Here is a 23,468-nt window from a genome sequence, read left to right as displayed (position 1 = left end):
GTGAAAGAGAATAGAGAACAAAATTGGGGGGGGGAAGAGAGAGGCAAGAAATCTGTGGGACACAGTAATGGCTTATTACCTATTGATGATATTGTGCATAGTATTCTCAACTGCACTGGTCTGAGGTATATTTCATGTTGGGTAAATTCTCTTTGCAAGTCAAATAATGTATAGCAATTGAATGTATAAAATAATAATGATACATTTTTAAAAATAAATTTTTTTAAATGTGGGTCATATTGTATTAGAGTGGGCAAGAATCCATGGACTAGTGTCTTTACAAGAGAGGGACATTTGGACAAAGCCCACACACAGGGAAGAGGGCCATGTGAGGGCAGAGGCAGACACTGAGTTCTGCCTCAAGCCAAGGACCTCCAAGGACCGCCAGTAGTCCACAGAGCTTGGGAGGGTCTTTCCCAGAGCCTCACAGGAAGCCTGGATGGACCTCTGACACCTTGATCTCAGATCTCTAGCCTCCAAAACCATGAGAGACTACACTCATATTGTTTCAGGCTACTCAGTTGGTGCTAACTTGTTATAGCAGCCTTAGGGTAACCCCAACTGGGAGGCTGGATGGCGTGGAGGCAGTGGTGGGTGCACCTGAATCCCGGTTTTGCTGTAGTCATTGAAGACTCGGTGTGTCATATTCCAAGTTGAGCAGAGGGGAAAGACTCCCACCTCACCAGCCAGTGAGTCAGACAAGGGAGGCTGAAATCGTCAATGACTATAGGATACACACAATATCCACCAGTAACGCATTTGAAAGAATATTTTCTGTTAATTTTATTCCTAATCATAAACCTATGCTCAGAGTTCTAGTGTTTATGGAGGCAGAGAGGGTGTCTTAGTCCATTTTGTGTGGCTATAACTGAATACCACAGGCTGGGTAATTTACAAAGGGTACAAGTTTATTTAGCTCATGATAATGGAGGCTGGGAAATCCAAGACTGTGGCCCCCTCATCTGGTGAGGGTCTCCTAGTTGACACATGGAGAAGGTCAGAGAGAAGCTTGCATTTCTAAAAAAGCTATTGCCTAGATAACAAGTGTACTCCTATGATATGGACATTAAATCCACTTATGAGGGCAGAAGGATTAAACATCTAACACTGGTGCTTCTGCAGGACACATTCAAATCACAGTATAGGGAAAAGTAAAACCATGAAACAGCCTTTACTTGAATATATACAATGTACTGGGAATACTACATATAATATTTTATATTATCTACAGAATCAGAAATGCAATATTATAAATCCCAATTACTTTATAGATGGGAAAACTGACACTCAGACGAATTAACATATTTAAGCTCACAAACTGTTTATGCATGACTGACCTGAGTTTCCACCCAGAATGTATATAATCGTAGCTTTCTCCCAGGTAGATACACTCAAGTTACTCATATAGCAAACAAAAGTTACTTTTTAAAAAATGGCTACTTAAAAAGAGGTTCAAAAATATTTTACTATTTTATCCGGAAATATTTTATTTTTAAACATTCTATAGTAATGATGAAAATAACTAAAAAGTTTTACTTAAGAATTAGGAAGTAACTCTACAAGGCAAGTTATACTGTTAGATTCCATGCTTCCAATTAATGCAGTATATAAAATATACCAGATTTCCAAAATGGTTAATCTAGGCAATGCTTTCTATTTTTAAAATATTCTCGTAACTAAAGTAATTCTCAACAAACATATAATACCCATGGCATTTCTTTTTTTATTTCAGAAAGTTAATTGTACAAGGGTTCACTTTCAATTACTTTGTTTAATCTGCTCAATGAATTGTTTAAATATATGACCATAATTGACCTTCAAATGAGCAAAATGTCAAGAAACATCTCCTGGCATGTGATTTGCCTTTCAGCTACAAATGAATCAGTTTCTCTTCAATACATAGACCTTGGTACACAATTACTTTAACAGTAGCCGTTGATCATTCCTCCAAAGATGGCATTGTGCACACGACTCCATTGACTATTGATTACAAAACACTTCGTGAGTCCTGTTTACCTTGCTGTTTTATATGTCAACATCTATTCTCTGAGTTTGTTAGATATGATGTTTGTATTCATATTTTCCACTCATATGTTTAACTCCAGTTAATGAGGTCGATTTCATTAATGCTTCCAACCCTGGATCGAGTTCTAATGCCAGAAAGACGGAGTTGATTGACTGGCCAGCCTGGACTGAAGCCCAACTCCTCAATCTTAGGCGGAGGCCAGAATAAAATCTGGTAAGAAGCAGGTGGGGCCTCTCTAATAAATACTGAGCCTGTGCCTGAAGCAAGGAAAATGGTTCTAGAGTAGACAAAACAACAGGAACTTCCCCACAGCACGATTAGCCTACATTGGACATTATTAGCTTTTATTCTCAAATGTTGGTCATATGAGAGTTCTCCTGGAAAAGGGAAAAATACAAGTGCCCAGCACTGGCTTTTCACAAAGGCTCTTTTTTCTTTTTTGTTAATTGCCAGACAATGTGTACACTTATCATAGAGAGACGGGAGACAGAGAGAGAAACCAACCCCTAATGGGACCCAGTGTCACACTCCCTTCTCCTCCTTTCTCTATCCCATCAGGATTCTGGATATTCACACACATGCGCCCAGTGTTTTCCAACCGGCTGGGGCTGGGATCCAAACTGCAGTCAGCATGGTGGGGATCCAGTTCCCTTAACTACTGTCCTATGGGTCCTCTTTTCATTTATTTTTTCTTTTTAAATCTCATTTATTTCTTCCTGAGCAAAAGATATAAAGAGAAAGAAGGGGAGGGGAAAAAAAGACAAAGAGACAGCACCCTCAACAGAGTCTGACACTGTGACACAGTCCAGCCTCAGCTGCCCCAAATCATACCCACATGTCCCACATACTTCCGGAGGACGTGGACTTGGAACCTTGCCTTGAGGGTCAGCCCCGCACATGCTGTGTTTTACTGCCACGTCACGGTCCAGCCCACTGTGAGGTGTTCACTAGGTGTCAGTCCTTGCAGTATTTATCCCAGACTACCTATGACCTGAATCTTTTAACCTTGGAATCAAAATTTCCAGAACCAAAGTGCGAATTGTCAGCAAGGTCTCTAGGGGATTCCGATCAGCAACCCCAGTCACTGGCAGTGGGGACAGAGGTAAGTCTTGTGGACGGTATCTACTCTTACATGACGGGGTGAGAAAGGCATTCTCTGTGGTCTTCCACTCAAAACCCACCACCTGAGTCTAATTCTGAGATAACAGCAGACAACTCCCAGTTGACTGACCTGCAGTGCACCACATCAACATCCCCTGAACTGTCAAGGCCATCAGAAACAAGCAAAGTCTGAGAAACTGGTATAGCCAACAGGACCCAAAGGGGACATGGCAACTGGATGAATGGGATCCTGGGTGAGACCAGGGACAAGGAAAAGAAAGTGAGTGGAACTTCAGCAACAATGTATTGATAGAATCACAAAAGCATGCCTTCTAGGCTCTAGGTAGCAACAATGTATCAACACAATCACAATAAACATGCTATAGAGGTTTTAGTCAGCAACAATGTATCAATATAATCACACCCAACATCCAGGAATGAACAGGAGACTAAGAGAACTTGAGGGTGACTCACATAGCTTCCTAACCATTTTATAAACTGAAAACTGCACAAAACCTTTTTTTTTTTTTTTTGAGAGTTGTTTTACTATAGGGTTGCGTGCACTCGCCAGAAAGACAGAGAGAGACAGAGACAGAAAGCAAGAAATCACCCCCTGGGGTGATGGCCATGCCCCAATCCCTTCTCCATTCTTTTCTGAGTGATCTTTGGCATGCATGTACCCGTGCCTGGCATGAGTTTAAGCCAACGGGTCCGTGGTCAACTACATGGGAGTCCAGCAACATAGTCCGTGCACTAACTGCTGGTCCCGCAAAACTTTTTAAAATAACCAAAAAACCTCAAAAGTTAAAGCCAAAAAATGATAAAATTTAAATAATTTTTAAAAAACTGAGACCAAAATATACTTGTGCAATCCTCACCTATTTAAGGAGGGGCAGGTTGTTTGGGGGTTTGAGCCTTGGGCCAGGCAGCTACAACATGTTTAGAGAGGATGCACCGGACACTCTCCATGAGGTCACATTTTGGTTACTTAAAAGAGATTAAGGAAATTTTAAAAATAAAAAAATTGAAATATATAGAATACAGACCAATTTTGGATTTTTACGACTTTTTTACTTTCTCACACATCCTAATCCAGAGCCATCATTTTATTCTCATTCTTTTTATTATTATTTTATACCTTCAATTAGTGTATATCATTATAGTATACAAAATGAATTTTTCCAGCATGAATACACTGTGTATTAGTCCAAAGATATTACCATACATGTTGTCATCAACAGAGAATTTTCCATTCTGGGGGATCCCTTAAATGCTTGCTTGCTTCTTGTTTTTCTTTCTTTCTTTCTTCCTCTTTTGTTCTCACCTTCAAACATTTACCTTGACTATCACTGAAACAACAGCTGCCTTTCACACTGTCCTCACATCCACTGGTTTAGCGCTATTTAGCTGAATTACCTGTTGATGATAACAGGCCAGGCCAGAAGAGACACCCAGGTGTGGAAGCAGTTCAGCTGCTGGGGAGAACTCCGGGCTGCCAGTAGAGAGATGCTGTCCAGCATGATGCTGTCTGTACAGGTTAGCCATCCTTATCCAAAAATCCAAAATCCAAATGCTCCCAAACCTGAAACCCTTTGAGTGACAACATGACGTCATCAGTGGGGAATTTCACATCTGAAATTCCGCACCTGCCCAGTCACAATCCAAATGCTAACCATACAAACGAAACTCACAGAACTTAACTGTGCAAACACACACTTGCCATGTCACAATCAAACGCTAACCATACAAATGAAACTCACAAAACCTAACTGTACAAACACACTCTTGCCATGTCACAATCAAACACTAACCATACAAACAAATCTACCTCCAGGCTAGCCATCTAAGGTGTATATTAAACCAAACATAAATGCATTCTGTGTTTAGACTTGGGTCCAAGATATCATAAGAATATGCACATTTTCTCAGAACTGAAAAAAATCAGAAATCCCAAACACCGAGTCCCAAGCATTTCTGACGAGAGAAACGCAGCATGCATCAGTTCCATATAACATGGGTTCCAGGGGGTCATCACAGGGGTGACCACTTGGGCTCTGGACGCACAGGACACTGAGGTGGGGTCAGCTGTTACCACAGCTTCTCCTGCAGGCTGAGTACCTGCCTTGGTTAAAGAGAAGTCACCACTTCTTTTTTTTTAAATATTTTTATTTGTTCATTCATTTATTATAATTTGACCAGAGAGAGATACAGAGAGAGAGGGAAAGTAAGAAAGGAAGCCACCATGGTCAGGACTCGAACCTTGGTTGGCCATGTGGGACTGTCCAGTGCCTTAACCATCACGCCATCTGCAGGCCCCAAGATACCATTTCTTGATGTGTAAATATCAAGCGGTTTTGTTTTTTCCATAATCACCTGCTGTGATTTGCCATATTTCCCTTTCCTACCAGCTTCGCTAATGAGAGCTTGGTCCAGTTACTACGTTTTCAGTGACCTTGGTGACTCAAACTGTCTTGTTTCAGTTAACAGGACTCAGTGCTTGTCCAGACTCCGACATCATTCTCAACCCAGTCGTCTCTGCAGCACACTGATGGTGAGCATGTGCTGCACCCCCAAATTCTTTCCCTCCTCACTCTCCCCCATCCAGGACTTGGAAAAAAGACACAGGAAGGATACAGAAAGAAGGCTGTGTGTGTAACCTGTTCTGTGGAGAGCAATGTCCACCTCCAGAAAGGGCCCCCACATCCAGGTTCCGGGAGGAAGAGCCCCCCCTGCCTTATAAGGAGCTCCATCTGGAGCACCCACCTTAGACATCTGTGGCCCTTTGGGAGCAGAGGATTGCATGGGTTATATGCTAATACTACACCATTTTACATAAGGGACTTCAGCATCTGCGTATTTTGGTATGCATGGAGGGCATGAATCTGGAGAAGACGAAACTGATCATTTGTTAGTCAAAAGTTGTCACTATTTTGCAAGATTATCTCTTTGGTTGTGTGAAGGGAGAAATTTTGAAGGAAATACAAATATGGATGGCTTAAGTAAAGAAAGGCTAGTGTAACTTTAAAAAAATTAAACATTTAAAAATATGTTTCGGTAACTTGAATCAAAATACATACATAAAATATGAAAAGGTATTTGTTAAAATTTAAGTTCCAATTTAAATGGAATAAAATAGGAATAGCCTGCCTAACATATGTTCTATCAAAACAAACTGCCCCGTCTAACACAGCAGAAAGCAAGCTGGGCATGTGCTACTGATGTGTTCCTAGTGGGGAAAAGGCAAAGTGAAGAAGAGAATCCATAAGCGGATTTCAAATTTGGGGGTGAAATAGTGACAAAAGTCTTAAGAATTAGTGTCAAAATTTGTCTCACAGGAGGAAGTATCCTGACTGGGTTTGGGGGGTGGGCTCTTAGCATCTCCCCCAACTTTCTCAAGAGGGCAGAATTTCCTCCCCTACTTTTCTCTCCCACAGGGAATGCGGAGCCTTATCAGTGAGACTCAGGCAGAGGCTTCGAACTGCCCTCCCTGGCTCCAGACACTAGTCCTGGAGGGCGACTGCCCTGCAGCATGACAGACTCTTGTTCAGTCAGTTTTGGGGCTGAACAGGGAATTTTCTGGGCTGCCAGAGATGCATGACATGCCACTGCCACTCTTACCAACCACACTCTTTGGAGAGTTCCTGGGTTCCCAGCTCAGTGCTAAGCACACACCCCAGCTTACTCTCCACAACCAGTGCATCCATTGTGTGTGTGTGTGTGTGTGTGTGTGTGTGTGTGTAATAGGCAAGCACCGAGGAGGACACATGGGTGCCTGGCCAGCTCACTGCAGCCACGGGAGCAGCTGAGAGTGTCAGAGCAGCCCTCGGAGGACAGGGGTGGCTTCCTGCTTCCCAGGCATCACAATTCTTTTCTGCAGCTGTCATAATGGCATTTCAGAAAAAATCAAGGGTAAGATCTACTTCTCAGGAGGGAATTCTTCCATTTGCATATTTCCTGGAGACTTCATTCTGTTACTCTATTAATTTATTAACAGTTTTAACAGTGATGCAGCTTCTCAAGATGCTCTCTGTCAGATAAATCATTGAGGCAGTTATAAATAAAGCATTTCACCTTCGGTCCCAGGGTACCTAACCCAGAAAACGAAATGTGACTGATTTTCCAGAGAGAAGTTACGAAAACTGACTGATGATGATCATTCAATTCTCTCATCACATTAAGAAAAGAAGAAAACAAGTTTGCAGATGCAGGACAGAACAAAATGTCAAAGACAATGTAAAACTATGCTAGGATTACTAAAGCAAATTAGCACCTTTCCTGGACTAAAGAAGCCAAAGCTGAAAATGAAATTTTCCTCAAGCATTCTCTCTCTCTCTCTCTCTTTTTTTTTTTTTAGTTTTTTTGCCATAGGATGCACATGCTCACCGTAGGGAGAGAGACAGAGACAGAGGGAAGGAAAGTGAGAAATCACTCCCCTGGGGGAATGGCCATACTTCAATGGCCATACTTCAATCCCTTCTCCCCCATTCTCCTCTTAAGATTTTGAGCATGCATGCACATGAGCCTGATGTGATTTTGAACCCTCTGAGTCTGGTACGCAAACCGCAGTCAGCTAGGTGGGAGTCTAGTACCTTAACTACTCACCTGCTGGCCCCAAAGCACTCTCTCTCTCTCTCTCTCGAAGTTTGGCATTTTTTTTTCTTAATAACTTCCATACATAAATATTTGGAATTAATTATCCAAAGTTTTCTCATTGTGCTAACATCTCAAACTTATAATACTCATAGAGAATTTAGAATTCAACCCATTTTTAAAATTTTATTATTGCTGGGACAAGCAGTTGGCATAATGGCAATGTCGCTGGACTCCCATGTAGTCAACCGCAGTTCGAGTCCCAGACCCAGTGGCTTAAACTCACGCCGGGTGTGTGTGCGTGCGTGCCCAGGATCCCGAGAGGAGAAGGGATTGTGGTCTGGCCATCCCCCCTGCGGGGTGATTACTCGCTTTTTGTCTCTCTGTGTCTCTCTGTCTTTCAGGCAAGCACATGCACCCTATAGCAAAAACCTCTCAAAAAATTTATCATTGCAATAGTTAAAAATGTTCTTTATTCAAAGAGCTATAGGGAGGACAGAAGTAAGATCATGAAACCATCAGGGGAAGGAACTCTTATCTTCCTAATGTTTGACCTCCCCATAAAGTTTCATTATGGAAGCAATTTAGATTCCTCTAGAGCTGGGCTGAGCTCTGCACATGTGGTGTGTTATGACCAGTATGATCCCACGACTTACTAGGACTCTGGGCTGTGCAACAGCAGCAAGTTATCAAAGACCCTGAAGTGTGAAAAAAACGATAGCCAGATTTTATCAATACCTTACATTTTCTTAATTTAAACCATGGTATCTTTACATAATACTCTGGATCGATAGAGCTAAGAAAAATTGTTCTGCTTATGTACAGCTAGATGGAATGGTGCATTCCTAATCAAGGCACACTAACTGTCTCCAACTACATTATCAACTCAGCAAAAGATCCGCAAGTGAACATAAATCAGAGGGAAAATACATACAGCAATACTAATAAACCATAATTCATAATTTATTACAGACTATATTTTGGCTGCTTTTTTAGGGAGTTGTTTATAGGCCAATACATTTATCCAGCATGGCCATACCACCAAGTAGGTTTTCCAGTTATAACTGATTTATTTATTTATTTACTCAATGCCAGAAGGCATGTGTGTTTGACAGAGAGAGACAAAGAGAGGCAGAGGGCAAAAGCACTATCCATGTCACAATCCCTTCTCCCTCACTTCTCCATCATGGATCTCCAGATGTTTTGTACCAAAATTATCTCACACTTTAATTCTGCTTTCCACAAACTTTTTAAAGCTCTCTCACATAGAAAGCACATACATATTCCAGATTTTACTGAAAGTACTTCTAGTATTTCACAAGTAACTATAAAATACTTTAGTCGGTAACTCCTTAAAAAATTAAAGAACTTCCCCAAGTTACTCTGCTAAGAGAATTACTGTTCTTAATTTTTAAAATAATTTTGCCAGAAGGCACACACATTCACCAGAGAGAGTGTGTGTGTGTGCCATGGGGCACAGTAACACGAGCATGGTCTCCAAGGAAATTCTGCTGGGAAAGCGGTTCTGGACTATGCACCTTGCCTTGTAATCCACATGCATTCTATAGATTCATTCCTATTGTTTGGGATCCGAAAATCTTGGTGGTGCCAATCTCATTCTTTGGCATTTCATGCTCCTCATCATTCCCTATGCTCTGATTCATGAAAAAGCAAAGTTGATCATGACTACATGTGATCAGATACTTCAGGCTAGCAACTGCAGACATGCGGGGAGACAAAGAGAGGCAGAGGGCAAAAGCACTATCCATGTCACAATCCCTTCTCCCTCACTTCTCCATCATGGATCTCCAGATGTTTTGTACCAAAATTATCTCACACTTTAATTCTGCTTTCCACAAACTTTTTAAAGCTCTCTCACATAGAAAGCACATACATATTCCAGATTTTACTGAAAGTACTTCTAGTATTTCACAAGTAACTATAAAATACTTTAGTCGGTAACTCCTTAAAAAATTAAAGAACTTCCCCAAGTTACTCTGCTAAGAGAATTACTGTTCTTAATTTTTAAAATAATTTTGCCAGAAGGCACACACATTCACCAGAGAGAGTGTGTGTGTGTGCCATGGGGCACAGTAACACGAGCATGGTCTCCAAGGAAATTCTGCTGGGAAAGCGGTTCTGGACTATGCACCTTGCCTTGTAATCCACATGCATTCTATAGATTCATTCCTATTGTTTGGGATCCGAAAATCTTGGTGGTGCCAATCTCATTCTTTGGCATTTCATGCTCCTCATCATTCCCTATGCTCTGATTCATGAAAAAGCAAAGTTGATCATGACTACATGTGATCAGATACTTCAGGCTAGCAACTGCAGACATGCGGGTTTTATCTGGTCAAACAGGATCAAAGATGTGGGTGCCATGCTGAGGAAGCGAGTGACTGCCTTTAACATTCTACAAATAGAATGAATTGACCTGCTCTCCAAGTCAGATGATGCAGCTATTCTAAATCTGGGAATGAAACCAGAATTTCTCCCCATCAATTCTCCTTTTTCTTCCCTAAACCATGTGGTCTTAAAGTTTTTATTCTGCAATGATAATCAATTTAAATGAGAGAACTCCTGCCAAACTCAGTGCTCTAATTACACAGTTAGGAAAGACTGATAATAATTATTGCAATGTTCTACCCTCAAAAACTGTCAGGCAATGCTGACTGATTTAGATACCAATATCCAATTTTCCTTAAAATATACATGTGCACACATATACATTTTAAAACTGCCGAAATGTGTATATCTAAAAAACTTCTTCATTAACTGTTGTTAGCATCAATCTGTAAGCACCAAAATTAGTTCTGAGACTTATGTTGTGCTACCTACTTTCAAATCATTTAAAAATACTGGCTAGATCAATGAGCCAATGTGTATGTTATTATCACTTGTTCTGTGAATAGAAGAGAAAAAGTCCTGAAACACTCCTTTCCCGTATCTTTTTGTGCAAGCGTGAAAGCTTTCAGACTTTTAAATATGATTACAGCAGGGGTCTAAGGGGAAGATACCAAGGCCAATGAATTGAGTGTTCAAGATATTATTCATGCTTGACGTGGCTTTTTATAAAATTCTCACTTCTTGTCGCCTAGAATTTTGCTTATTCTTTCTTTCAATTATCAAATTCCATGGTTACTTCCATCAATAAAACAGCAATGTCCTCTTAAAAGGAAAATATTCTAGCAGTGTACAATGCTTCTATTCTGCTTCCATTTCCTCATTCCCTGAGGAAAGCTTCCTTGCCAGATCCCATTCATAGCCAGTGAAGTCTTGCCAAAGAAGGCTTCAAATTATAAACTAACTCAGGGATAAAATGCATAAGCTACATTTATTTGAGGGGAAAAAAAGTCTACATTTGCAGAACTCTCTAATATGTATCGTAATTTACTAGTGATGCATTTTAAGAGAAATTATACATGCTTTAGATAGCTAAAAATGATCTTAAGTCATCAACATCATAATTTTTTGTCACATAGAAGACATTAAGTTATTGATATAAATTTCCAGAGATAAGGAATTAGAAAAATAGTCTATGGTATTTTGATTCTGTTGGTTCAGCTGTGCCTGGTCTTCAGTATAAATGTATGCTCTTTCCAGGGGTCCTTCGATCTGGGTCTTTCTGAGCCCCATTCCCTGCATCCACCCCTGCTCTGATGCACCCACCCACTCGATCCTTCCAGTTTTTCCTTTCTCAGAAAATGGCAGTTTCATTGGCTCAGTTTAAAACTTCTGGATGTATCCTTGACTCCTTTTTTATTTGCACACACAGTATTGCTTACAGGTTAAATTATAATCCCTCCCACAAAGTCATACACTGAAATCCAAAGCCCCAATATCTCAGACTATGACGTTAATTGAAAACAGATTTGTTGCAGATGGTATTAGTTGAGACATGGTCATATGGAGGGACGGAGAGTCCCCAATCCAATGGAACTGGTGTCCCTAAAACAGGGGACATTTGGACAAAGACAGGCACAAGACAGATGCCAGGTGAAGACAGGTATTGTACCACCACCAGCCAAGCCATGCTGTGTGAGTTTGCTTCCCTGGAACAAACCCTTCCTTAGCACCTTCATTAGGGCACACCCTGTGGACACCTTGATTTCAGACTTCTGTCCTCCAGAACTACAAAGCACATTTTTGTGGTTTCAGGCCACCCAGCTTGTGTTGTGTTATTAGAGCCGCCCTGGTTCACTAACAGAGCATTCACCCCCTCAGACAACCCTGTTGGCTTCACATTCCTATGAAATTACTTGGAAATGGCTTTCTTCTTCCAGAGTTACTCCTAGATTTTGCTTCTCATGAGGCAGTTTTTATATAGTATTAATCTTGCCTTGACTCTCATACTGATGACACACATCTTCTTTAAATGCACTGATAAGAACTATCGTAAGGTGGGAAGCATACTGCTTGGTTAACTCTCCCCTTTGCTGACTGACTACTGAGAGGCTGGCTGCCCACCTGCTGCAGACCAGTACTTCACCCGATCACACCCTGAGGAGGCTGAAACTAGTATTGCTTATGTAGTCACACTTCCCAGTCTTTCTTTTCCCCAAGGAGTTCTACTTGCAGAAGAGGGATGAGCAGGCATAGGTGAAGTTCTCAAAGTTACCAACCACCATTATTGCTCACCATATTTCCTTATGTTCATTGAGTTTACAGCATTTCCATCAGTCTGTCAAAAATCCAGGAACTGAGCTGAATATAGGAAAACAGTGTGTGAACCTGAACCGCAAAGGCTACTGCTGCAGGCACTGTCTAATCAGGAGTTCTGTGGTGTCCACGGATGTTCCATGCTCAAGGAGAGCAGAACAGCCTGCGATCAAGGAGAACTCGCCAGAGGACCGTCTTGCCATGCAGGTCTGTGGTTCTCCCTCTGGCTTGCTGGCGCATCTTCAGGCTCATCTCTTTTGAATATTTTAGGTACTCAGGATGAATTTTCAGTGAACTCATACTTAAACATTCTGTCCACAAGGAATGCTGATTTTTCAATGGGACAGAAAGATGATAGTTTGTAAACAAGTAGGATATAAGAATTAAAAACACTGGTCACAGGACCAGCAGATGGCCTAATGGTTGTGTTGCTGAACTCCCACATGGCCAACCATGGTTTGAATCCTGGACCCAGCAGCTTGAAATTCACACCAAGTGCATGTGTGTGCATGCCCAAAATCCCCAGAGGAAAATGAAGGAGAAGGGACTGTGGCACGGCCATCCTCCCTGGGGGTGATTTCACACTTTCTGTCTCTTTCTGTCTCTAGTAAACAGACACACCCTATAGCAAAATCTCTCTAAACAAACACAATAACACTGGTCGTTTACCAAATTGGATGCTATCCTGCCTTTTCTCCAGTGGATGAGTGGTTTACAGAATATGAAATAAATGCCTAGGCATCATCCCAGAACCTCCCTGAGCAAAAAAGGGCAATGCATACCCTTGATCCTGGACGGCTGAGGCTGGGGCTGAACTACTGAATGAAAACTCTGCGGGACAGGCCTGTCAGTCTGTTTCTCATGTGAAAAATAAATTAAATAAACTTAACCAAAAAGCAAACAACACGAAGTTATCACAGTCCTTTGGGTCAGAAGTCAACAGGTCTCAATGGGCTAAGTCATGGGGCAGCAGGGCTGCAGTGTCACAGGTCTCCAGTGGAGAGTCTGTGTCCTTGTCCTTTCTAGCTCTAGAGGCTGCCTACCTTCCCAGCTGTGGCTCCCACCTCATCACCAGAACCAGGAAAAGTGTCAAGTCCCCCTCTGCCCTTCTTCCTTCATCATCTGTCGCATGGCCTCAGCCAGGGAAAGTCCTCAGCTTTTAGGGACCACATGATGACATTGAGCCCATCAAGATAGTCCAGGTTCATCTCCCTGCCTCAGCCCTTGGCCCCATAATGTCACATGTTCACAGGGTCCCAAGGGCCAAGTTGAGCACAGAAGGGGCCATTCTTCTGCCAACTACACTTGGGCAACGCATCTACCCACACATCCCCATTCAAACGCCATTCAATTACTTCCTCAGAAATAACTTGTGTTCTTCTGTTCAGAACAGAGCATGTCGTGGGCCGTGGTCTTCCCCTGGCACCTTGTCTGAGAGGCTTTCATTTCCAATAATTCAGCATAGTAAGAGTATCCTGCCAAGAATACTTTCTGTATACAAAACGCTGTGCCCTATTGTACCCACAATATTGCTAAAACCCCATCTTGTCCTGTGAACTGTTTCATTTACATCTTACAATTTTCCTTTATGGTGCACATTTTTAAATGGAATGGTTGCCAGCTTTAAAGGTAATGAAGTCTGTTTTGAAAAATAAAACAATGTACTCAAAATCATGTGCATCAGGGCCCTTTATAGGATGTCTTACTTCTTCAAGTCGTTAAGTACCATAAAACCTGTCTACAAACTAAACATCCACTTATACAATGCAGTTTCTTGTATTTTTGTGAGAAAACATCAGTAGAAAAAAATGTATTGCTGGTAAAGATTTAATAGCTACAGAAATCATCAAAAGCTCTTTATAAAAAAAGGCAAATTTAGTGCCTCTGTTGGTAAAACATAAAAAGAAAACTATCGAAAATAGTATGCAATCATTCATATTTTGGTCTTTGAATTAGCATTTTTGTTATGGAACCAACACCACCAAACACTGGCTCATGTTTGCATCCATCATATTGCTAATAGCAGTGACACGGCAAGTAAATTAAAGAAAGGGGCCATTAGAGACTCTGAAAATGGTTAAATTATAATAAATTATTTAAAATTTATATTGATTTTGAAAAAGACCTGAAAAAGTCACCTCACCACAATCAAATGAATAATTATTGATCATATGGGTGTGAGCTGTCTAAATGCAGACACAGACCTAAATGTAAGGACACTTTGCATTCCTCTTACCACATTCCAAAGAATGGTCCAAGTCCCCAGCTGGAGCTCCCCAAATGGGACAAGGATGAGAGAAATGAATTTTTTTCAACATTTCAGATGTATTTCAAAAGTTATAGTTCAGTAGTATCATGACTATAGAATAAAATTCTGATCAAAGATGAAAGTACATAAATACATATTTTATTTAGTAATCAATTGTAATCATGCTACTGCAAACTTAAATAACATGTAGTAAATGCTATCATCAGATAACTCATATCTGAACATGGAGCTTCCTCGTGATGTACCTGAGTAATTTACGTACAAATGAAGTTACATGAAAATTCTACGTAAGAACAATTATGAGATAAATTGTTTTCAAATATGTTGATAGTAATTACTTGCCAGCATTCTAGAAATGTAAGATCATGAGATTTCTGGATTTAAATGTTAACTGTTTTCCTCTCTCTCTGCACATTTTAATAACACAAATTTATAGCACAATTGCTAGAGATTACTTATAAAAAGACATATTATAAGCTGCATTTCCTATTCAGTAATCATGGGATAATGCCATTTTTTACCTATATGTTTCTAACTATTTTGATGACGTTGGAGGTAGTTTAATTGCACCCAGAGAGCAAAAGTGAAAAGAGAAAGTCTCTTAATGGCTTGTGTTTTTTTTAAACCAAGATATCAATTGACCAGTTTAAATATTTGAAATACTATATTCTTTTACCAGGAACTGTTTTTTGGTACATTTATTTCTATCTTTGTGATAGCCATTAATTACATGTACATGTGAGTGCCCTAATGACACTGCCACCCAAAACAGAGGACCGGCATGGCTGCAGTCTCTATGGAACAAGTGTAATTTTGACAGAAACTTTCTGCATTAAATATTTTGTATTCAAATGTACTGTATACTTTATGGGGCACATAATACACAGAACAGTAAGCGATCATTACTATAATCTGCAGAATTTGACATAACAGGCAGTTCTACTCAGGGACACGAGTGCCGTCTCAGAAATCTGAAATACTGGAGGCTGAATCCTGGTTTTTCAGTATCTTCTTCTTATTTGAGTATTCTTTGAGCAAGTTATCCTCTACACACTTCGGTTTACTCTGTTAAATTCTGAAACATATTAGTATTTATTTGTACATGTGAATAATGTGAATCTATCTCAAGAGAGCATCCACATTACCTAATACAAATTATGAAATGTTACCCTAATATATTTAATTAAAAGTAAATAGTCAGTGAAGTGGGGAGATTAATGTCTTTGTACTGACTGACTTGCATGGCATTCCCTTTTGAAAAAGCAATGCAATACACTGTAAAGTTATATGTAATCCAATGTAATATAAAGAAGATTATGATGATAATAAAAAATAAAATAAATAAATAAAAATTAAAAAAAAAAAAGTAAATGATCAGTGGGACCAGCAGTTAACGTAATGGCCATGGGCTATGTCGCTAGACTCCCATGTAGTCAACCGGTTTGAGTCCCAGACCTGGTGTCTTAAACTCACTCCGGGCACATGTGTGTGTGTGCCCAAGATCCCGAGAGGAGAATGGAGGAGAAGGGATTGTGGTGTGGCCCACCCCTTAGGGGGTGATTTCTCGCTTTCTGTCTCTCTATCTCTCTCGTTCTGGCGAGTGCATGTGCCCTATAGCAAAAACCTCTCAAAAAAATTAAAAAAAAAGTAAATGATCAATAACAAATATGGGTGACAAAATTTGGCATGCAGATGCAAAAGAGCAGGCTATAATATAAATTATAATATCAATCCATAAGAATAAGAATCTGAGGTTTATTTTATGATTTTTAAAGATTTATTTTAACTTTATTATTATTCTTTTTTTAATTTGACCAGAGAAAAAGAGAGAGAGAGAGAGAGAGAAAGTAAGAAAGTAAGCTGCCAGGTCTAAAACTCAAACTGCACTCACCCATGTGGAAGTCCTCACCACCTACCAGCCCCTCGAATCTGAGGTTTTAAAGTACAGGATTTTGCCATAGGGCGGGTGCCACCACGCCCAAAGTACAGGATTTTAAGGAAGGACTTAGATGAAGAAAATGCTTTTTTTCCAATAAAATCCATTTAGCAAAAACTGCCTTCAATTCATGATAGATATTCCTGAGAAATTGGTCAAAATACATACAACCTGGATTATATTTAGTAGTGTATTGCCACAGAAAAAAAATGCTAACCTCAAAAAAGTATTTTTACAACCAAATATTTTAAACTACTACTAAAAAAATCTTTCTCATACAACATGAATAATAGTATTTAAATGTAAGTGCATTAGTTTTCCTTCACATACTTTATTGTAATCATTGTTCCCTGGGGAACTTAGCACTACACACACTAAGATGACTAGTGCACATTTCAAGTTGATTACATTAGTAGTAAAGGTGCACTTCTCTTCCCTAACAAATGTGCCTCGTTGCAACATAATTAATAAGTTTTAAAATTTAAACATACAAGATCTCCATTTTGTATTGCTTTCCTAAACTTACCATTTTAATTATGATAATTAACGAGGATAATTCACTAGCAATCACAGTGACTGGTTATGGAACTCACTGTTGGCCAAAGCGAATGAGTGTCAGAGAATTTGAAGAAAATGGACCCAACTAATTGGGAGCAGCAATGGTGTCCTCAGGAGAGACATACTGCAGTCTTTTACCCAGTCTCATCAGAGAACTCTCTCGGGCACAGCAGTCCGTCTTTTCTCCAAGGCACATTTTAGATGCACTGGATTTGGGGGTTCAAAGAGCAAATGCTGGGACCAGCAGTTAGCATAATGGCTGTGTCGCTGGACTCCCACACAGTCCACCGCGGTTCACGTCCCGGACCTGGTGGCTTAAAACTCATGTCGGGCGCATGTGTGTGTGTGTGCCCAAGATCCTGAGAGGAGAATGGAGGAGAAGGGATTGCGGCGTGACCATCCCCCCTGGGGGGTGATTTCTCCTTTCTGTCTCTCTGTCTGTCTCTGTCTGTCTGGCGAGCGCATGTGCCCTATAATGAAAAACCTCTCCAAAAAAAAAAAAAAACAAAGAGCAAATGCTACAAGTCACCAGAGAAATGCGTTCAGCAAAACATATAAACATATTTTCCAATAGAATTGTTAGCTTTTCTTTAAGTAGGCCATTCATATCATTCTATTAGAGTTTATTTCCTATTACTTCATATTTTAGTATGCAATATAAATGAGTCATTTTCTGTACTTTCACTGAAAATAGTTCCTAAGTTATGCCCCACTATCCAGTTTATTATTTTATATATTATATATAATTATATTTATATATAATTATATATGATTATATGTATAATCATATATATATTATACACACATATGTATTTTTTATGTGTACTTGTTTTACACAAACATATGACTTTATCAAATCCTTTTGGGTACATATTGACTTTTTTCTTTTTCTTATGATCAGAAAGACTTACTGTTGTGTGTGAACATTTAAGAGATTGCTAAATTAAAATTTTGCTCTGTTTTTTTTAAAGTATTTTCCCTTTTCCCAAATCCTATGGAATGGATGGCATCTCCATGGAGTTGCCTGGATCACTAATGGCCATGAATCACAAGCTTCCACAGGACCACCACAGCCTTCCATTAAAGAGCTGAAGCAGGTCAATTCAAAAAAAAAAAAAGACTGAAGTGGTCCTGCATCTCTGCAGAATCATTTAGGTGAATGCTCTGTGTTTATCTCATTAGCATATTTCAGTAAATAAATATTAGGCTATGTATTATAAATGGAAATATATGTATTATTACTTATCTGTCTCTGTTCATAATATACATAATGCATATGTGCACATATGTGTATTTATATTTACAATACATACAAGTGTATATCGTCCCCTTCAATTACACAAGGGAAACATCTAAAACAATTATTTTATATGCACATGTTTTTCAAATTATATCATATACTAACTAATGTTCTCCTGTCTATATACTTATGAATAATTCTATTTGCATTATTTGGTCTTTTAAATTTTTTTTTTCTTGGAACACTATAATGTCTCTAAGTGAAAACTCAACTGCTCTTTCTACTTTGAAAATATGTGGCTGTTTGAGAAGAGAGCTAGGGCCAACCTACAGCCTGGTGGTTAAGGCGGCTCCATCTAACATGGCCAAGAGTGTGGTTCTGGTGTCAGATTCAGCTTGAGAAAATTCGTGCATGCCCCAAATCCCCTCAGAATAGAGAAGAGGGCACTGCGTCATTGTCATACTCCTTGGGGGAGGGTGCTTCCTCGCCTCCTCTCTCTCTCTCTCTCTCTCTCTCTGTTGAGCTTATATACCTCAAAGCAAATTGAAAATAATAATAATATGGCTGACAGGTGGCGTAGTACTTAAGGTGCTAGACTCCCACATGGCTGACAGCAGTTTGAGTCCCAGATGTAGAGGTTTGAAAATCACACTGGGCATATGTGTGTGCCCAAAATCCCACGGGAAGAATGGAGAAGTGATTGCAAGGGACTGTGGTGTGGCCATCCCCCTTGGGGGGTGACTTCTCACTTTCCCTCTCTCTCTCTATCTCTGTCTCTCTTGCTCATAGACAAAATAAACAAACTCTATAATAAATTAGGTAGTGAAAAATCCTGACACATAATAGTTGTTAATAAATACATACATGTTTGTGTGTGTGTGTGTGTGTGTGTGTGTGTGTGTGTGTTGGGTTGTCAGAAAAGTCATGACATATTTTTTCTAAGTTTTTCCATGCAAAAATGTATCAGACTTTTCTTATGTTTTTGGAGAGGTTTTTGCTATAGGGTGTGTGTGCTCACCAGAAAGACAGAGAGAGAGAGACAGAAAATGAGAAATCACCCCCAGGGGTGATGGCCACACCACAATCCCACCTCCTTCATTCTCCTCCTCTTGGGATCTTGGGCACGTACGCACATGCGCCTGATCTGAGTTTAAGCTACCGGGTCTGGGACTTGAAACATGGTCAACTACATGGGAGTCCAGCAATGTAACTATTACGCCATCTGTTGGACCCATGGCTTTTCTGACAACTGTGTATACACACACACACACACACACACACACACACGTACATATACATATATCCATACATATATGTATGTATGTGTGTATGGATGCACACATATACATAGAGAGAGAGCACTCATGCACTCACCAGAGAGAGATGGGGGTGGTGTGAAATCACCCCCTGGGGGGATGTGCTGCAGTCCCTTCTCCTCCATTTTTCTCTCAAGATTTTGGGCATGGACACACATCCATCTAGTGTGATTTTTCAAGCTGTTCAATACAGTATTGGAACCTGGGAGTCAGCTATCTGGGATCCAGCAGGCTTAACCTCCATGCCACCTGCTAGTCATCGTAAGTATTTTCTGAATGGTATTTACACCTTCAAATAATTACTCATATCGCAGACTACAAGGCTGGAGCTTTCCCACACAGTCACCTACCAGCAGGTGGAGGACGTAAGAAGCACTAGAGGCAAAGATGATTCAGCGAAGTATGTCATGAAGGTCTCTGGGTTCCTAGCACTGATGGTGTCCCAGCACCTGGAGACATAAACCCAAATTCAACATGGAAGTAGCCTACTCAGAAGCATGGGCTTGGAATCCCAGAACCCGAATTGAGGGTGTTACTGAGTCTGATGGTCTCATTAGCAGAACTAACAAGAGAAACTGGCGAGCACAAATTCTGTCATTTTCCATTTCTACATCAGAAATTTGTTGTGGTCCTACTGGGTGCCAAAAATTCTCTGGGAATAGGGTGACAGTGGAGAAAACGGCATAGCCTTCAGTCCACTAACTACATACTTATAACAATATTTTCACTTCGCTTTTCTGCAATATATGAAATAATAATTGATACAAATGGAATCAATTGAGATAATTGGGCAGAAACAGTTCCTTTAGCAGAATAATTGCTTTTTCTCATAATACTTTCAGCTACTGGGAAACTTAATCATTCATATTTAAAATTAAGTATTATAGTTGAAGCCCAAAGATAAAGCAGTAGATACTTTATTATAAACCGTATTTATAAATCATAAACTACATTTAGAATTCCCTTCTCAGACTTTCAGTATTTTCAGAAAATACTGTTATTAACTAGTAGTAACATGCTAATTTTCTAATGAGAAGGTACATGCAGGGTTTCATGGCTGTTTTTCTTAAGGGTGTTCTTTGCATCTATCATTGCTAAAAGAAAGCAGGTATTTAAGAAGCTAATTTCCTACAGGAATAATACAAGGTTTAGACACATTCAGGGTTGTTCTTCCATAATTATCTTTTACAATTTTATCTTCCAAAACGAACACATTCTTTTGTTGTTGTTGTTTCCTAAGTTAAACAGCATGCTGGCACAACGTCTTGGTAGCTGATAGGTAGCAGTTACGCGTGGAGCTTTTGTGTGAGTTTGCAGTGTTTTATTTTCTGTGCCAACACAGAACAGACAGAATAATGAGCACACTTCCTCACCTCGGGAGAGGAACCCTGATAGCTACTCACTGAGGGCAAAGCAAGGAGCCCACAGGACGGCTGCTTCTCTCGGATCTCTTTACCCCACATCTGCTTTTGGTTCTGTGTTTAACAACAAAACCGGGGCTTTTCCTCAGTTGTGAACAAGCTAATTTAGGTAGGCACTGGGATGTGCAAAGTCAGTTCTTACCTATAATGATTTCAACAATTACAGTTTCCATTTTTGTAACGCTTCTGGAGGGACAATGTAGCCAAAAGGATTTGCAGGGAGAACAGTAGGCACCTTCTAGGTGTGCAATTGAAGAAACTATGGAGGCAGCAACTGATTAGTTTTTTCTTTTGCATCTGTTTATATACTCTCAGCTACATTGTATTATTTAGAAATAAAACTTTTATTCTAAGTGGGTAAGAATAAAAGTAGCAGTATTTTATTAGCAAAGTAAAAAGTAATTATAAAGAAATAACTAGACAATAATTAGTATTCTGTGTTGAACATAATTCTAAAAACAAATGTATATTTTGCTTTTTTTAATAAAATAAGCAATTTCATTACCATATAATCTTGAGAAAATACCTAAAAATGAGCCAAAAAAAAAATTTCCACCACTCTGAGACTATGATACGTTTTCAATAAACTTTTCTGCAGGCCTTAGTTTTTTTCTATAAAAATCTTATATCATACTAAGTAGACATTTTTGCTAACTTGTTACAACACATGAACTTTACCAAGTCAAATATAATCAAGCTTTTTTTTTTTTTTTTTTTGCTTTTGCTTTTTAAGGTTTTTGCCATAGGGCAAGTGCTCTTACCAGAGAGAGAAGGAAGGCAAGGGAGAAATCACCTCCTGGGGGGAGGGGCAGGGGAGATGGCCACACCACAATCCCTTCTCCACCATTCTCTTCCTGGGATTTTAGGCACCTACACACACATGTCCAATGTGTGTCTTAAGCCGCCAGATCTGAGACTCAAATCACAGCTGGCCAAGTGGGAGTCCAACACCTTGGCCACTACACCACCTGCTGGCCACAGTTAAGTTATGATTTTAATTGTAGTAGAGCAGTCTACTCGCTGGCTATGGCTCTACCCTTATTTCTTTAACAATTTCCCATTTACTTTTTTCAATATTCTTAGTATAAATAGCATTGCAATGAACACTACTTTAACAAATATGTAATTAACTAACAATGTTTGAGTCCTGTTTATGAATAGGTACATAGAACACATAAACTTTTTCTCAAAAGCTTAGAGTACAGGGCCAGCAGTTAGCGTGGTGGTTAAGGCAACTGGACTCCCATATGGCTGACCATGGTTCAAGTCCCGAACCTGGCAGCTTGCTTTCTCACTTTCCTTCTCTCTTTCTGTCTCTCTCTGGTAAACTTCAATAAAATAAAATAATGACAAAGAATAAAATTAAACTAAAAAGAAAGTATACAGTACAGTAGTCTAAATGTCTTAAATATCAGTAACTTTGATACATTTCAAGAGATCTAGATCACTAAAAAAGGAGGGGGGATATCCTCTAAGCATGGAGATTTGTTAAGAATGGGTGGCTCATGCAAGGCCTTTAAAGCATACAATGAAGTACCAACATTCACAGGAAGAGGAGCCACTGAGAAATTTCAACTGAGTAGAAGAGGCTGCCATCCAGGTATGGGCACTAGGTGATATTTCAGAGATAGACTCACTATGGCTGCATGGTGACCACTGAGAGAAAGACTAGAAGGACAGGAATCGCTGAATTGTAAGACTATTTAAATGTTGAGAAATGACCCCTTGGCCTGTCACGTGTAACTCGGCTCACTCTGCATGGTTTGGAAGGCGGAAGTTGTCCAACATCCTTCCAGCATGAGATGAGTTCATTTCCTGTCCTACAACCTGTTCCTCTCACCACTTCAAGAGTGGTTCCAGGACTCCTATGGTCTCGTATGTTCCTCCTAAAATCAAAGTTCTATCACCAATGTCCACCCTTCCCCATGTATGGTCTCCTGTATTGATGATTTTTTCTTTATTTTTTTTTCTTATTTTTTCCTTAATCCAATCGAGTCAGTAAAAATCTTACCAAGTTCTAGGAATTGGTATTTGGTCTGAGTTATATGAGTTTTTCTTTGTTTTTTGTTTGTTTGTTTTCATTTTTTCATAGCTTCCATATATCCTTGGATAAGATCTGCAAAGATTCAGAGACTTCTAGACAAATGCTATTTCAAGTAGAAGTTGTGCATTCTGTTTGATATATTACACATTTAAAAAGAGAGAGAGAGACAGCGCTATACAGCTATTAGAGTGGCTATGATGAAAATTAATAAATAAATAAAAATCTTGACAATGCTAGTTGTCCAGCATACAAAATAAGAGAAACTCACGTTCTTTAGATAGGAATGCAAAATGAGACAGCAACTT

The sequence above is a fragment of the Tupaia chinensis genome, unplaced genomic scaffold (assembly GCF_000334495.1).
Source record: "Tupaia chinensis unplaced genomic scaffold, TupChi_1.0 Scaffold000096_1, whole genome shotgun sequence".
NCBI classification, from domain to species: Eukaryota; Metazoa; Chordata; class Mammalia; order Scandentia; family Tupaiidae; genus Tupaia; species Tupaia belangeri.
This window is presented reverse-complemented; position numbering follows the sequence as displayed.